The following is a 14,317-nucleotide window of genomic DNA, read 5'->3' as shown; positions in this document are numbered from 1 at the left end:
TGGCCTAAATTTTTTTTTTTAATAAACATTTTTTTAATTATTATTATTATTTTTTTCCCCACAAAGTGTCTCACTATGTTGCTTAGGCTGGTCTTGAATCCCTGGGGTCAAGCAATCCTCCTGCCTCGCCCTCCCAAGGTACTGGGATTGCAGGTGTGAGCCACCATGCCCAGCCAGTTATATATTTCTGTATTGTTCTTTTAGTGATTTAATGGCTACCCTAAAAATGTGCAAATGCATACTTGACTTAGTATTGTCTATTTCCCAAACACTACAAGCAACTTACAGCAGTTTAACTCCATTCACATCCTTGCCATTCTTTGTGCTACTGTTGCCATGTATTTTCCTTCTGTGCATAAAGCCCATAAGACATAGTTACCATGGTTGCTTCAAACAGTCAATATCTTTTTATATTTACCCAGGTGTTTATCTCTTCTTATGCTTTTCATTCCTTCCTGTACTTCTGTGCTTCTATTTAATATTATTTTCCTCCAGCCTGAAGAACTTCCTTCAATGTTTCTTAGAGTATGTGTCTGCTAGAAACAAAATCTCTAACTGTAATTTGCTTAATTTTTTTTTCTTTTTAACTTTCTTTCTTTCTTTCTTTCTTTTTTGAAACAGAGTCCCGCTCTGTCCCCTAGGCAGGAGTGCAGCGTCGCCATCTCGGCTCACTGCAACCTCCGCCTCCCAGGTTCAGGTTATTCTCTTGCCTCAGCCTCCCGATTAGCCGGGATTACAGGCACATGCCACCATACCCAGCTAATTTTTATGTATTTTTAGTAGAAACGGGGTCAAATCTTTAAAATTGTCAGTATATTGTCTTTTGATCTCCATAGTTTCTTTTAAAAAGTTAGTCTTAAGTCTTATGTTTTCTTCTTTTAGCATAATCTGTCATCCCCTCCTTTGACAGCTTTAAAGATTTTATCTTTGATGTGGTTTTCAAAGACAGATTTTTTGTTTGCTTGTGTGTTTGCTCGTTTTTAAGCTACTTGGGGCTTACTAAGATTCTTGGACCTATAGATTGATATGTGTCATCAATTTTGTAAAATTCTCAGTAAGCATCTCATCATGTTGCTTCTGACCCACTATCTGTTTTCTCTTTAGAGGACTTCAGTAACACAATATTAAACCATATATCTATATTCCACACACCTTTTCCACTCTGTTTTATTTTCTCCATTTTCTCCCTGTATTTAATTTGAATATTTTCGATTGACTTGTCTTTAGATGTCCTAGTCCTGTCTGCTATGGTTTGAATGTGTTCCCCAAAGTTCATATGTTAAAATTGTAATCCCTAATCCAACAGTGCTGAGAGGTAGACCTCTAAGAGGTGGTTAGGCCATAAAGGGTCTGCCCTCATAAATGGATTAATGTCATTATCATGGGATTGAGTTCGATTTGGCCCTCTCTCACTCTCTCTTGAGTTTTCTTGCCTTTCTGCCTTCCACTACAGGATGACAAAGCAAGAAAGGCTTCACCAGGTGCCAAGACCTTGATGTTGGACTTCCCAGCCTCCAGAGCTGTGAGAAATACGTTTCTTTTCATTATAAATTACCAAGTCTCAGTCAGGCGCAGTGGCTCACACCAGTAATTCCAGCACTTTGGGAGGCCAAGGTGGGTGGATCACTTGAGGTCAGGAGTTCAAAACCAGACGGGTCAACATGGTGAAACCTTGTCTCTACAAAAATACAAAAATTAGCCAGGCATGGCGGTGGGTAATCCCAGCAACTCCAGAGGCTGAAGCGGGAGAATCTCTTGAACCCGGGAGGCAGAGGTTGCCATGAGCCAAGATCACGCCACTGCCCTCCAGCCTGGGCAATAGAGCGAGACTCTGTCTCAAAAATAAATAGATAAATAAATAAATAAAAGTTACCAAGTCTCAGGTGTTCTGTAGTATATTACAAAATGGATTAAGACACTGAGTTTTGCTTTTTTTAGTTTTATGTAAAATCCATTCAATGAGCTCTTACATTAAGATAGTGTATGGCTGGGCAGTGGTTCATGCCTGTAATCCCAACACTGTGTGAGGCCAAGGCAGGCAGATCATTTGAGCTAAGGAGTTCAAGGCCAACCTGACCAACATGGTGAAACCCCATCTCTACTAAAAAACAAGAATTAGTTGGACATCGTAGTGGGTGCCTGTAATCTCAGCTACTCAGGAGGCTGAGGCAGAAGAATCACTTGAACCTGGGAGGCAGAGGTTGCTGGGAGCTGAGATCGTGCCACTGCACTCCAGCCTCAGTGACAAAGAGAGACTGTCAAAAAAAAAAAAAAAGATAGTGTACTTTTCATTTCTAGAATGTCTGTTTGTTCCTTTGTTTTTTTCTTTTCTTTTTTTTTTTTTTTTTTTTTTTTTGAGACGAAATCTTGCTCTGTCGCCCAGGCTGGAGTGCAGTGGCACCATCTCCACTCACTGCAAGCTCTGCTTCCCGGGTTCATGCCATTCTCCTGCCTCAACCTCCTGAGTAGCTGGGACTAAAGGCGTCCGCCACCATGCCCGGCTAATTTTTTGTATTTTTAGTAGAGACAGGGTTTCACCGTGTTAACCAGGATGGTCTCGATCTCCTGACCTAGTGATATACCCACCTCAGCCTCCCAAAGTGCTGGGATTACAGGCATGAGACACTGGACCCGGTTGTTCCTTTGTTAAATAAAGATTCTGATTCTTGGCCGGGCGCGGTGGCTCATGCCTGTAATCCTAGCACCTTGGGAGACTGAGGTGGGAGGATCACCTGAGGTCGGGAGTTCAAGACCAGCCTGACCAACATGGAGAAACCCTGTCTCTACTGAAAAAAAAAAATTCAAAATTAGCCTAGTGTGGTGGTGTGTGCCCGTAATCCCAGCTATTCGGGAGGCTGAGGCAGGAGAATCGCTTGAGCCCGGGAGGCGGAGGTTGCAGTGAGCCGAGATCGCGCCATTGCACTCCAGCCTGGGCAACAAGAGCAAAACTCTATCTCAAAAAAAAAAAAAAGGACTCTGATTCTCTGTTTGAATGTTTCATCTTTTCATTTACTGTTTCCACAATTTCTTCTATGAAAAAAACAATTATAATAAAGTCCATGTCTGCAAACTTTAATATCTGGATGATCTGGAACCTGGAAGCAGGTTATGGCCTGCTTCTATTTTCTACTTTTTCTCTTCATGTATATTTACCTGCTTCTTTGCATATCACATAATATTGTAGGATGAACCTTGTATATAAAATTACTACACACATTGCAATTGTTACTCTTTCTCTACCCAGAGAGAATTTGTAGTTTTGTCTGTTAAGTGGATAAGGTGAAGGACTGATCATTTCAAGCCAATGAGGAATGGCATTAGTTTGGGGCTGGCTTGCACCTTTAGTTAAATGCAGCTTACATGTGTTTTCAACTATCTTAGGGCCAGACCTTCTTATGTTTGTTGCAGATTCCTCCCTCCATGGAACTTTGTCTCCTAAGTACCAAGAGACTTCTGGAGATTTTATTCTGCCATTCTTGCCCAGCCCGTTTTGGGGCATGGCCTACCTGTAATCCATTGATTGGGAGACTGGTAAGTCTCTCTCTATTTCCTCCACCTTGAAAATTCTGTCCTTCAGAGGTATAGGGCTTAGCTCTTTATTTTCTCTTCATCCAGGTTCAAAATCTGGCAAATCTTTTGAAAGGGAGATATTTTGTTTTTCTTGTTTTGTATTTTCTTGCCTTGAGCGTGACTTGGCCTCCAGTTGATTTCTCTCTGATTTGATTTGAGTCTTTGATTTGAGTCTTTGTGGCTCAGCCTACCAGTCTGCTATACTGCCCTAGCCCTCAATGAGTAATCTGTGAGGAAGAGCTATTCATTTGATGATCTTGTAGATTCCAATTTGTCCATGCTGAATCAGATGGCAATAAGAAAATTCTGTTTTTTCCCTTTAGTACAATTGCTTGCTCTGTCTATGAAAGCCTGTGTCCAGACTCAGAAAATGCCCCAGGCAAGACAATGGCCAGCAATCTCGGTTCATATAACAAAGACATTTCTCTCTAGAATTTATTTCTTACAGTCTTATATGCATCTATATATCTTTGATATCTTTAATGTAATTTGTCTTTTTTCTAGTTGTAATTGCCTTCTGTTATTACCACATTGTACTTAGAAGCAGAAGTATTCATATCTAATGACTTTTTGGAATCTTTAAAAAAGAACAGTATCTATAGTTTTCATTTTTGATTATGTCCTTTCCTGATTTTGTTATTAGGGTGATACTGGATTCATAAAATGAATTAGGGAGGATTCCTTCTTTCTCTATCTTGTGGAATAGTATCAACAGGATTGGTACCAATTCTTCTTTGAATGTTTGGTAGAATTCAGCTGTGAATCCATCTGGTTCCGGACTTTTTTTGGTTGGTAATTTTTTTTATTTCCATTGCAGTCTCACTGCTTATTGGACTGATCAGGGTATCTAATTCTTCCTGATTTAGGCTAGGAGGGTTGTATCTTTCCAGGAATTTATCCGTCTCCTCTAGGTTTTCTAGTTTATGTAAGTAAAGGTGTTCATAGTAGCCTTGAATGATCTTTTGTATCTCTGTAGTGTCAGTTGTAATATCTCCCACTTCATTTCTTTTTTTTTTTTTTTTTTGAGACAGAATCTCACTCCGTTGGCCAGTCTGGAGTGCAGTGGTGCAATCTCAGCTCACTCCAACCTCTGCCTCCCAGGTTCAAGCAATTCTCTGGCTTCAGCCTCCTGAGTAGCTGGGATTACAGGCACATGCCACCATGACTGGATAATTTTTGTATTTTTAGTAGAGATGGGGTTTCACCACATTGGCCAGGCTGGTCTCGAACTCCTGACCTCAGGTGATCCTCCTGCCTTGGCCTCCCAAAGCGCTGGGATTACAGGCATGAGCCACCGCACCCGGCCCCATTTAATTTCTAATTGAGTTTATTTGGGTTTTCTCTCTTCTTTTTTGGCTAATCTTGCTAATGGTATATCCATTTAATTATCTTTTCAAAGAACCAGCTTTTTGTTTCATTTATCTTTTGCGTTTTTTGTTTGTTTGTTTGTTTCATTTCATTTGGTTTTGCTCTGATTTTGGTTATTTCCTTTCTTCTGTTAGGTTTGGGTTTGGTTTGTTCTTGTTTCTCTAGTTCCTTGAGGTGTGACCTTAGATTATCTGTCTATGCTCTTCCAGACTTTTTGATGTAGCATTTAGGATTATGAACTTTCCTCTTGGCACCGCTTTTGCTGTTATCTCAGAGGTTTTAATAGATTGTGCTACTATTGTCATTCAGTTAGAAGAATTTTTTAATTTCCTTCTTGATTTCATTTTTGATCCAGTGATCACTCAGCAGCAGGTTACTTAATTTCCATGTATTTGCGTGGTTTTGAAGGTTCCTTTTGGAGTTGATTTCTAGTTTTATTCCACTGTGGTCTGAGAGAGTGCTTGATACTTTGATTTTCTTAAATTTATTGAGGCTTGTTTTGTGGCCTATCATATGATCTGTCTTGGAGAAAGTCCCATGCACTGATGAATAGAATGAATATTCTGCTGTTGTTGGGTAGAATATTCTGTAAATATCTGTTAAGTCCATTTTTCTCAGGGTATAGTTTAAATTCAGTGTTTCCTTGTTGACTTTTTGTCTTGATGACCTGTCTAGTGCTGTCAGTGGAGTACTGAAGTTCCCCACTATTATTGTGTTACTTTCTATCTCATTTCTTAGGCCTACTAGCAATTATTTTATAATCTAGGAGCTCATGTTAGGTGCATATATATTTAGAATTGTGATATTTTCTTCTTGGACAAGACCTTTTATCACTACATAATGTCCCTCATCATCTTTTTAAACTGCTGTTGCTTTCAAATTTGTTTTGGCCGGGTGCAATGGCTCATGCCTGTAATCCCAACACTTTGGGAGGCTGATGTGGGTGAATCACCTGAGGTCAGGAGTTCAAGACCAGCCTGGCCAACATGGGGAAACCCTGTCTCTACTAAAAATACAAAAATTAGCTGGGCGTGGTGGCAGATGCCTGTAATCCCAGCTACTGGGGAGGCTGAGGCAGGAGAATCACTTGAACTTGGGAGGCGGAGGTTGTGGTGAGCTGAGTTCACACCATTGAACTCCAGCCTGGGCGACAGGAGTGAAACTCTGTCTCAAAAAATAATAGTAAACAAAAAAATAAAGTTTGTTTTATCTGATATAAGAATAGGTACTCCACCACTGGGCACAGTGGCTCACGCCTGTAATCCCAGCACTTTGAGAGGCCGAAGCAGGTGAATCATCTGAGGTCAGGAGTTCAAGAGCCAACCTGGCCAACATGGTGAAACCCTGTCTCTACTAAAAATACAAAAATTAGTCGGGTGTGGTGGCAGGTGCCTTAATCCCAGCTACTCAGGAGGCTAAGGCAGGATAATGGCTTGAACACAGGAGGCGGACGTTGAAGTGAGCCAAGATCATGCCACTGCACTCCAGCCTGGGCAACAGAGTGAGACTCCATCTCAAAAAAAAAAAAAAAAAAAAGTACAAGTACTCCTGCTCGCTTTTGGTGTCCATTTGCATGGAATGTCTTTTTCAATGGGTTTATTCAATTTTAGCTAACTCCTATATCCACTATGGGCATTGATGAAAATATTGACTGAATTTTTAATAAAGATCTAGAGTCATTAAGAAAAAGTTACCTTCTTGCATGAACTTATATTTTGGCATCTATCAAATGGCATTGTAATTAATACAACTCTGACCTCTATTACTGCATAACAAACTACCCAAAGCATAGTGATTTAATGCAACTTACTAGTTCTCATAATTCTGGTGGCTGTCAATCTGAGTGATTCTTCTGTTGTACCCATCTGGAATCACTCCTGTGGCTGTAGTCATCTGACAGCTCAACCAAAACTGGAGAGTCCAAGATGGCCTGTCACATGCCTGGGATGCTGGCCTTGGAAGGGCACCTTGGTTTTCCTTATGGAGCCTTCAATCCTCCAGTAAGATAGACTGCTGAAGGTAGTTCACAACATGATATTTTCATGGTCTCACTGGAGTAGGTTCACAACATGATGGTTTCAATGGAGAAACCCCAGTACATGGGCACTTGTGAAGTCTGTTGGTCTCATGCTTGCTAATGCTCCACTTCCTAAAGCAACTCAGTGACCGAATCCAGAATCAGAGAGAAACAGGTCCACATAAAGGCACATGTAATAGGAGGATGATTATAAGAATCTACCACATCCACTATAAATTTAAGAACTCAGAATACAAGTAGCATCCTGATTATTTAGCATTTGCCTGCCACCCATAGTGCATAATTCATGCCTAAGCAGTAGTACTCCCTAGGGAGAATTTTTAAATTTTTGGAAAACATTTTGGGTGTTCTAGTGAAATACAGCCCCATCATGCATATCTGAAGTGTATATTGTCTTATTATAAATTACCTAGTGTGTATTTCTCCTTTAGTATTATAGTCTGAACATTATAGTTTCTTTTTTAATTTTGTGCATAGTAAGTTATATAATCCACAGATTTTATTTCAGGGGAGTAAAGTTATATTACAAAATATTTGTTACAATAAGGCAGTGGTTTGGGTCTGATATTTTGAAATTAATGAGTTAAGTTTGAGTGTTTAAGTACTAGCCTTCAGTTATTTTTGAATCGTGATAGCCGGATAAAGTGTCACTAAATTATTTTTTTAACTTGGAATGTGGGACAGGAAGGATGGGAGTTTCATGCTTCAGAAAGCAGTGAAAAATCACAAAACCTCTGTACTGCCAGACTCAACACTTCTCCAGATCCCCCAAGCTATCTCTATCACCCTTCTTTCACGGCAAATTTGCATATGCATTATTGTTAGAATTTTGAACTTATTTTACAACCATACACACAGAATTCTTTTCTAGCTTGCTGACTAACTGAACAGATGGTGCAGTTCCCGAGACCAGCAGCTGGAGGGGACCCAGGCTGCGCTCGGCACACAGTAGGAGCACCATAAACGTTGATTGACTGAGTTCATTGAGGCGGTTGACGCCAAGCCATCCACTCTCTTATCTTTCTCCAGGCCCACACCCCTGGCCCGAGAGGCGGTAGCTGGGAACAGATGGCGAGTCCCGGTTGCCAGGTGTACTGCACTCCAGGCGCGGTCTGGGGCATCAGGTTCTACGGTCCCTACCCCACCCCACCCCTCCCATCCCTAGGAGTTCCCCCAACGCTGTCTGCGCCAAGTGTGATGTCTGACTACGGCGGTAGCATGGGAGGGGAAGGGCTGGGAGAAAGGAGATCGGTTGCCTGGCAAGGGGGCCCGCGCGTCCTATACTCGCTGCCCGCCACGCACTCGTCCTTCTCCTCCTGACCCGCGTCACTTGGCAGCCAACGCGGTCTCCGTGCCTTCCCACTTCCCCTCTCTGCAATCAAGCGCCTTTCTTCCTCCTCCTCCCCCTCTTTCTGTTATCTGACATTTTGCTCTGCTTCCCTCTGCCCACTCCCCAGCGGGTTTCCCTCCCTGGCAGACGCGCGCGACCCAGCCCGCCCTCGCACAACCTCCAATAGCAGGTCAACTGGCTTGTAACGCTGGCTTAGGGTTGCTCTTGTTTAAGTGTTTTTCCAAAAGCGAAATCACCCGCTTTCCCCTACGGGGCTAAAACTGTAATTGCTACAACGGGTAGTTGGGTTGGGGGTGGGAAGCCCGTGGGGCGTGCCCCACCTAGACAGCCTGCTGGGGCCACTGGGGTGGTTTTGCCGCCCCCAGCCCCCACCCCCGCCACCCCGGGTAGAGTAGGCAGCTCCACCCGGACGCTTGCGCCAGGGCCTGACTGTCGCAGCTGCCAGGGGAAAGGCAGAGACCAGCTGATCCAAGGAGGACAAAGCGAGCCGAGACCTTCCGCAGAGCCTGGCTTCCTCGTTACTGCGCCCAGGGCGCAGCCTCTCCCTGTTAACTACCTGCCATATGTTCCCTTCTCTCAGACCCGAAACCGCCTCCCACAGGTGCTGGGGACCGAATCTGGAGGGTCGGGCGCGCCCCTTGACAAGGGCGCCTGGCACCCTGGGGCGCCTCCATGGCCCTCGCAGACTCAGAGAGCCCCCGCCGTCCAGTCTTTCCTGCACGACCGAGGGATTGAGGGAAGGCGCCAATGCACGCCTGCCCCTCCGTGATCCGCGGAGTAGGGACGCTTGAAGACTGGGGTGCAACCAATTGTCTACTTCCCTCAGCTCTCAGCCCTTTTCCTCCCCCTGCGCGCCGTGCACGCACAGCCTGCTCTGCCCTCCTGAAAGAGACCAGGCAGCCGCGCTCTTAATTGGGCCTCAGCCTGCGGGGTCCAGGGAGGGGATGAAGTGGATGGTTGCCCAAACGGTGTACGAAGGTCGTGTGCCTGCCGAAGAGTGAGTCCCACACGCACAGCGCGCACCGTACCATCCAAGCAAGGCTCACAGAGAGCATTTGGTCGTCCAGAGCAAAGGATGCTGGGCACTCGAGAGAGCAGGGGCCAAGTGGCTGTCAGTTCTGGTCACTGATGGAACTGGATAGCATCTCCAAGGGCCAGGGGATGGTGGTAGGAGGACGGAGGAGCCAAGCGCCCAGGAAACGACCCCCACCCCCTCGACTATCCACGACCGGTTGCAAATTCAAAGGACTGGGAGCCCGCGAGGGTGCGGGAGGTGTCCTCGCTTAGGTTGCGTGTGCGCGCGCGTTTGTGTGTGTGTGTGCGCGCGCGCGCGTCTTCAGCTCCTTCCCCGGTCGTAAAACCTAAACGGAAGACGGGTGTTAAAATGCTGCTGACAGGATCGCCTGAAACATGTTTACAGTAGGAAGAACTTTCCTCCAGAAAGCACAGTCTGAGTCGATTCCAATCTATGTCCTCCCTCTAACTGTAAGCGAAAGGAGAGGCTCGGCCGCTGCGGCGGAGCGAGGCTGAGCACCATTAATCCTCGGCGAGCTTAAGCCAGGGAGAGCGCCGTGCCTGCGAGACGGAGTCGCTGCTCTCCGAAAGGCGTTCTGCCTGAAGGAAACCTCTTTTCTCTCTTTTTTTTTTTTTTTTTTGAGTAGGGGGTGGCCTTTGCACTGGCGTCCTTAAGTAAGGCACGCCGTTTCTCTGCAGCCGCTCTCCGAAGCCGGAGAAACTGCATTCACTTTAGCAAGAAGACAGGGAAACGGAAATTGATAATCCCCTCGAGTTGGGTTACCTGATCCAGACAGGAGGCTGGTCTAGGCTTCCCCGGTCACCAGGAGCTCCTGACAAGTGAGCAGGAGGCAGCGGGTGGTTGCCCTAAACTTTGATTTATGAACAAAAAGATCACAATTCATCGACATACCCTATTACTCGTTGAGCATTTAAGCCTCTAACTAAAGAAGGTACAGTGGTAGGGAGTGGTAGGGGTTCGGGAGAGGAGGAAGGGGGAGAAGAAAGAAAACTGACTATCCCCACGATTTCCCACCTCGCCTCGCGGGCGCAGGGAGGCTCAGCGATGCCACCTGGCGGCTGCTTCTCCCCAGATTAGGAGCCGGCTGGCTGCAGACAGGCTCTTCCCGGGTGCCATGCTTCTGCCTCTGGAAGTGAAGCAGAAGCCTGTGTTCATGCTTGCAATCTACGTGGCTCTGCAAACATTCGTCTTCTGCTTGTTTTAATGAGAAAATGGAGAGGAAAGGAATAATGAGTTGGCATTGGCATGAACAGCTTAAGCTGTGTGCTCGTCACTGGTTATGAGAGGAAAATAGTAAAATTGTTAGAAATGCAGGTTTCTTAACTCTTAGCTTATTCTAGCGGTAAAAAAAAATCCTAGGTTTCATTTACCCCAGAATCCTATTTTGATATTTTGCAAATATGAGTTATTTCCATATATTATTTTCCAATGCACGCACCACCACCCCCTCACCCCCATTCCGTGCTGAGCCCAGTTACAATGCAATGTCATCAACCCAAAAGGATGAAGTGCAAGTTATGCTTGTGTATTTGACTGAGAAGTAAATCAGTCTCATATGGAGGCTTCTTTTCCATAAAGTGTGGAACCAAAAATACTGGCACCTTTCAGTTGACAAAGGCCAATGCATCAGATTTCCCAGGGCTTCTTCCTTGTCAGGTAAAGTAACAACTATACAGTTTTTCCTCCTCTTTATTTTATTTGAACTGAATACTTGTCAGGTCTGACTAGCTCCTACAGTCATAGTTTCTGTAACCAAGGCAAGGCAAAATCTTGCAAATCAGTGCAAATCCAGATTTGTTAAACTAATTTCCATTCAGGTCCCTCCCTCCATGCCAAAGGAATATATTAAGCAGTGGAATAGAATCTTATGTCATCTATGCCTCATAATTGTATGGATGTGAGATTTTCTGTTGTGTAGATGTGTGAGAGCAGAAGAAATGCATTAGCAGATATTACACTTACATCTCAAATGGAATTCCATCATTTAAGGGAATAAAATACCTAATTCAAAATTTGAAATGTCTAACATCATTGCTAATAAAGACAGTCTATTATTCTAAACCAGGACTTTTTTTTTCTGCAAAATAATCTTGGCTTTCTCTTCATAGAGCTAAAAGAGTAGCATTAAGAATTACTTCATGTACTGCAAAGCCAGCAGAGGGAACACTGAGTACTGATTTAGTAGGGGCCACCAAATATCTGGTATTTTGGGAACAAAATGTCAGTAATGGAGAACTGATTACAGAGCATATGAAGTTAGGGAATTAGAAGGGAGAAATCTTTTCTCATTATTTGGTACTGAGAGGTCCAATACATTCCAGTGTGCACACACTTACTTGGTCATAAAGGTGACTTTAATAAAAGGGCATTTGTCATATGTTTTCTTACATTGTAAGAGAACTAACTCACTAGAACAGATCTATTTCAGAAGTCTAAGCACTTCTGTAATATATATATATACAGTAATCATCTTATAAAGTCAATGGAAGTTACTGATACCATATTTCATCAAGTCTGAGACGAAATTTTTCTTTTCATTTCAACTCTTCTGAAATAAGGAGACATCCTACATCTAGGGGGATATCACAGTTTCATTGGCAGTTCTTCTTCCTTGGTGGAATGTAATATAATGGTGTGTCTTAAAATTTGTTGGATTTGTTGAAATACATGTAACAAAAGAATGAGGCCAGTGGCTATGTTTTAGTACACCCTTTAAAAAATCCGTGTGTTTTAAGCAGAAATATATGACTGCTTTAATTTCTACTCTTCCCCATCATATTCGATGATGGAAGCATAAATGACTTAGAAATAGAATCAACAATACTGATACTCAACTTGACTGAATTATCAAACTAGCTACACCCTCAAGTCATTAGTTAGTACAAATCCAAAAATAAATATATTCTTGTTTATCCTAGTGAAAACATTGATCTTATAGATAATAGCCCTCTTAAAATAATTTTTTTTTTGTCAGATTGGTAACATTTAAGGATGTGTTTCTATGCACACCAGATAAAATGAAGTTTATAACACAGCAACACTGTTACGCAGAAAAGGTGCCTGTGTGTTTTTGGTTTGGGTTTTTCTTTTTTTAAGGATTTGTTTCTCATTAAAAAAAAAAAAAAAAGTATATAATACAAGTAGCTAATGGTCAAAAATTATTTGCTTTTACCCACAAAAACAGTTTTGCTTGTGGTTGATCCTTACAGAGCCAGTCAGATGGCTACATAGGGTGTTCTTTCCAGTAAAATTCTAAGTCTGACAACCTGGGCCTATTGCCAGCCTACATACTTTATAAGTTTGACAAGATAAATAGAAATTTACTACCCAGCACTAGTTTAATCTGAATCAAAAGCTGACTTAATTATTTTGGATTGATCTTACCTAACCACTTATGGTTGGCCTGAAGAATATTAGTTTCCTATTATAGTGTTAAGGAAAGCTGATTTTTACTACAATTCTAATTTTCAGACGTTGGAAAACAAGTAATTTCTGTGGCCAACATTTATTTTGAATACCTTGGCATCCTTTCTTTGCCACATTCTTCTTAGTATTCTTCATGGAGTTCCTTTCTTTTAAAATCAATGGAATGGCAGGGTTGCCACTATTGTCCTTGTATGGTTCACATCAATGATCTGTTGTTATTATTATTATTATTATTATTATTTGAGACAGAGTCACACTCTATCACCCACTGGAGTGCAGTGGCTCAATCTTAGCTCACTGCAACCTCCTGGGTTCAAGCAATTCTCCCACCTCAGCCTCTCAAGCAACTGGAATTACAGGCACAAGCATCCCGGCCCAGCTAATTTTTTTATTTTTTTATTTTTAGTAGAGACAGGGTTTCACCACGTTGACCAGGCTGGTCTCAAACTCCTGACTTCAAGTGATCCACCCACCTTAGCCTCCCAAAGTGCTGGAATTACAGGTGTGAGCCACCGCGCCTGGCCTGTTATTACTTTTTTACATCAGTGGTTATTCTGTGTTAGTCTCTTGAACAACATGCAGCTTTTACTAGGAGCATGTCTGGTATTTGAATTAGAAAGGAAGGTATTAGTATTCATTGAGGGCTTACAATAGAGCAGGTGCTTCATAGTCACAAATTCTTTGACCCCTCACAACAACCCTCTATGAAGTAGCTCCTCCATATAATAGATGAGGAAAACTGAGACTTCGCCACATCCCCATAGTTACAAACCAGTAAGAAGGATTAGCAGCCAGGTGTACTATGAATCCGGAGGCCCTACTCTCTTCTGCTACCACTTATCACCTCCTTCTACAGTTTCTCTTTGCCTTGGTTTTTCAGTTCCCTTCGATTCAAGTAACAAATAACAAGAGGAAATATATAAGAAGGAAAGGAGGGAGATGGCTTTGGGAGGAGGAGAGGGAAGAGAGTGAAGCAATCTTTAATTCTGAAAACAGGGAAAAAAATATTTAGAAAGTAAAACCGATTTCCATCCTTTACATACGATTATACATCCTATACAAAACTCTGGAAATTTGCCCATTGAGGTAATTATGGAGCACTACCTAATGTGTTTCACGGAAAGCTCCTCTGTTTGGGCTATGCAGGATTTACAGGGAGTTTAAATCATTAAATAACCATAGTTGACCCCTATTTGGTTAAGAGAGTAAGCAATTATTGCAAAGAGGTCTTCCCTGCCTTCCACAAACAGCACAAAAATGGTTCTGAAGGGATTTACACAATACATCAACATCTGTGCTGTACCTAGAGTTGTTAAAATAATTGTGATGACAGGTGTCTAGGTACCACTTTCTTAATGGCTTTCAATATCCATTGATTTATTGTTGTGGCTTTCTCTTCCCCTTTACAGCTTTGGCTTTAAGAAAGAGCTGGGGAACAGATTTTGCACGAGAGGCTGATTCTTTATTCCAATGCTGAAAAGAAGTAATAAAAATAATCACTTGGCTTTTAAGCAGAAAGCTTCCATTT

The sequence above is a fragment of the Macaca nemestrina genome, chromosome 5, assembly GCF_043159975.1.
Source record: "Macaca nemestrina isolate mMacNem1 chromosome 5, mMacNem.hap1, whole genome shotgun sequence".
Lineage (NCBI taxonomy): Eukaryota > Metazoa > Chordata > Mammalia > Primates > Cercopithecidae > Macaca > Macaca nemestrina.
This window is presented reverse-complemented; position numbering follows the sequence as displayed.